The sequence below is a fragment of the Cynoglossus semilaevis genome, chromosome 10 (assembly GCF_000523025.1).
Source record: "Cynoglossus semilaevis isolate Cse_v1.0 chromosome 10, Cse_v1.0, whole genome shotgun sequence".
In the NCBI taxonomy this organism is placed as follows: domain Eukaryota; kingdom Metazoa; phylum Chordata; class Actinopteri; order Pleuronectiformes; family Cynoglossidae; genus Cynoglossus; species Cynoglossus semilaevis.
The window spans coordinates 8,517,688-8,521,278 of NC_024316.1; the positions used below are offsets into that span (position 1 = coordinate 8,517,688).

The 3,591-nt window shown below is 37.5% G+C and overlaps 1 long non-coding RNA gene across 1 annotated transcript in view; it reads left to right on the forward strand.

Annotated features, from left to right (window-relative positions):
- LOC107989127 (uncharacterized) overlaps positions 1–2,657 on the forward strand; it is a 50,601-nt gene extending 47,944 nt beyond the window's left edge. The window contains exon 3 of the long non-coding RNA XR_001760626.2: positions 2,531–2,657. This is a non-coding gene — a long non-coding RNA (uncharacterized LOC107989127). The remainder of the gene's footprint in view (positions 1–2,530) is intronic.
- The last annotated feature ends 934 nt before the right edge of the window (positions 2,658–3,591 follow it).

Here is a 3,591-nt window from a genome sequence, read left to right on the forward strand (position 1 = left end):
GACTTTGAAACGTTACCATGGCAACTGCATTGGAAGTAACTTGGAAATTTGGTGTCTTTCTTTTGCCGCCACGCCCACACAGTTTAACTTAATCAGCTTCTTTTGATAACTTTACCGTCGTCTTGACAATGTAATCATCTGTAGGAATAAATATAGTTTTTTTTTATGTCAGGTCTGTCTGTTTTCCTCTTCCTGTCTGTCTGCTGTGTGGGGTAATCAGTTGTGATCACACTCACCTGTGTCTCTGTCACCAGTCTCACCTGGTTCCCTGGGTATGTATACACCTTTCTCTCTCACTCTTTGTGAGATCATTATTCTGTTTGTACTGTTCAAGTCAGTTCATGGTTGCTGTTTGTTTGCTGTTTATGCCCATATGCTGAAGAAGTCTATGTGTTGAAGTAGTGCATGCTTTGTGGAGAAGACCATGCCCATGACCTGCTGCACCTGCAGAGACTCTCCCCTCTGCTGCGTTTGGGTCCTGCCTGCTTTCTTTCATGCCAGTCTGTAAGATTTAATTTGTCTAACAATACTTTGACAGAAATAAAAAAGATACATACAGCCTTAGAAACAAGTCACTGTTCTCTGGATATACGAAATGGACACATGATGTGAATACTAACTATAAAGGCACTTGTGAATTTAAATTACACTTTCCCATTACACAAAAACCACAAATACTAACCCAACCTTTTTAGAGCCATGGGAAATATTTTCCAATAGAAAAAACCCAAGACACACAAGCAAACAAAACTGTCCCAAAAAAGTATATGCACTATGACTTTTTATTTACTCAATATTTAGGTATATTACTTAGTGTGAAACCTGGGTCTGTTTAGTTTAACACAATGGCAGGAATTGAAGAAAAACAGACGTGAAGACCTTCTTTAACAGCTCTGAAGTTGCTCTTGTTTTTATGCATCAATCTGCTGCCACCTAGTGGAAGAACAAATTATATTCAGTAAATAATAAAAATAATAGGTTTCAGAGCAATTAAGTGTAAGATGATATGGGAGGATATGCCTCTCCAGGTTGATGGCAGCTGTGATTTGTTTTTGTGTGATGTGGTCTTTATAGGTCCAGAGCAGTTTCATTATTCCCACTTGCAGGTTTTTTGGGCTGTTTACTCCTAACCCAAACAGTAGAATTGGCATCACAAACACTGATGGTTTCTGGAATCTCACAGTTCTACATGTTAGGCCATGACTTTGGTGTAGCATTTTGTTGAGAATGTGGTGAATGTGAACTTAATTATTTAAGGTTTCTTTTGCATGTTATTTTAATATATTATCCTTCAAACCACTGACTGCTGAGCATTAAATCCTCAATTTCAGAAAGCACTGTGACCATAACTCTTATGTGACATTAAAGAAGTGCATTAGTGTGCAGCTGCCAATCATATGTTTTCCTTTACAGGCCTCTTAATAATGCAATAATGCTGCGTCATTGGTGCGACGCTCCAATGAATAACAGGAAAAACTGTAGGTTTAAAAGAAGAGTTGAATGGATTTTTCTTAGACATTTACAATGTTTTACATGAAACGTTTTGAGATGTGTGCTGCAAAAAAAATTTCACTTATTTTTGTATTCTTTTTAACTAAGGGAACAAACTTCTAATGGTCCAAAACATATTTTAATCAAGCAATCATCAGTTGTAAATATGGTGATGGCTTTATTGGAACTGTCAAACATTAGAACAACTATGATTAAAAATAAATGTGTTTTTTAATGGTTTTGAATTACAGCAAGACGGTCTGACCATCCAGAGGTTTTTCTCTCTTTGTTTTTGGTCATGAAAAAGCTCTCAGTGTGAAGCCTCCCTCTTCTACTCCTCATTTATATTCCAAAAAAACTTTTCTTTTGCTTTTGAAAATAAAAACAATATATATATATATAAAAAGTGTTTCAAACTGAGTCATAGACACGTCTCCTGGCTGTTTGGGCCTCCTGGTGTGAACATCCACCAGAAGTGGATCCTTATTTGGTCTCTGGCCATTTGCTCACTCAACAGAAATTATTTTTTTTTATTTAATGGAATATGATCATTCTTTTTTAGACTCTCACCAAGATAGTGTTGAAGTAAAACTTTTTAGAAGTCATTTCTGTAACAGCCCACACACTGCATGTAACTGACCACAATATGGCTGCAACCCAAGGGTAAAATGTGATTGACAGGCTACAAGGTTAAATTCCAGGACAAAATTATCTTTGTCCACTATGTTAGCTCAAATTGAAATGAGGAGGGATGATTGTATGATATACTCTACTGTACCTGCATACTGCTGTATCAGGTTATACTATGTATAGAATACTGCACATTATATTCCTACTACATCTGTAGTCTGTTTTTTACACCACTGTGTTACAGTATGCGTACTAGAACTAGATGTACGCATACTGTACATCTAGTTCTAGTAGTGGTTATGTCTAATGGTTTGCTTATTTCTCTGGTCTTCAGTTTTGCAACAGTAGTTACAGGTGTGGTTACAACCTTTAAATCTCTGGAATTTTTTCCTCCCATCCTTCTTAACAGATCCGCCCCTGCTCCGTCAGCTTGGATGGGAAGAGTCTGCCAACATCAGAGTTCTGCAAAGATGTTTTCAGGATTTGAGGTCCGAGCTTTAGCTGAATCACTGAACGTCACCTGAGTCACCCGAGAGGCAAGTCTTTTTGTTTTTTTGTTTGTATTGAATGATCTCTCTGTGTTTGGTCCTTCCTCTGTCCCTGCTGCCCTAAGTCTCACCTGCCAACATTAAGGTGCCACAGTCCCTGCACTTCAGCTTCCATAGGTTGTTTTACATGGGTCATTGTCGAGTTGTCTTTAGAAGTGAAGTCCGTGGTGAAAGTGTTTGATGAGGTTGCTAATGAGTTTGCCTACAGACCCCTATTGTGTGATCGGTCCACTGCTGACCCCTGTTGTTTAAAAAGATATGATTTTATTCTGTCAGGAAAACATGTCTTTAACGTTAGGACCTCTGAATATTACCTGGACAGGACAGAATACAGAATGTTACTCCTGTTACACTTTTTCACAACATTATAGTTTGATAAATTAGATTAGTTTGATAAATGAAAAAATGAAATTCAAAATTAACATCAAACTAAATAGGAATTTTGTTACACATAAAATGTAGGATATGTCTCAAAATAAGAATGTAGTTTATGCGAAGAATACGTTTGATTACAATTGGAATTAGAGAAGTGAAATTGTGACCTACCTTTCAGTAGACATTAGTACAGACCTTAAGACAATGCACTTTTGAATTTGCATAAAATGACGTAATGGACCAGATTCGGCCTGCGGGCTTTGAGTTTGACACGTGTTTTGGGTTCTAGCATTACAGAGTCAAATTTTTTTCTGTTGGGTAAGAAAATATGCCATAATCATGTTTTGTAGACAGTTTTATTTCCCAATATCATGAGAAATACCCAAAATAAAACAAAACCCACACACAGAGCCCAGCAGACACCACAGCACAGAGCAGAGTTCTTTTAAAGTAGGACAAGAGAGCACAAGGAGCCCCTTTTATATTATGCAGGCAGTTCTCAGACCCAGGCAATAGTGTACAGAGAACCCAGGGGACCTTATTACAA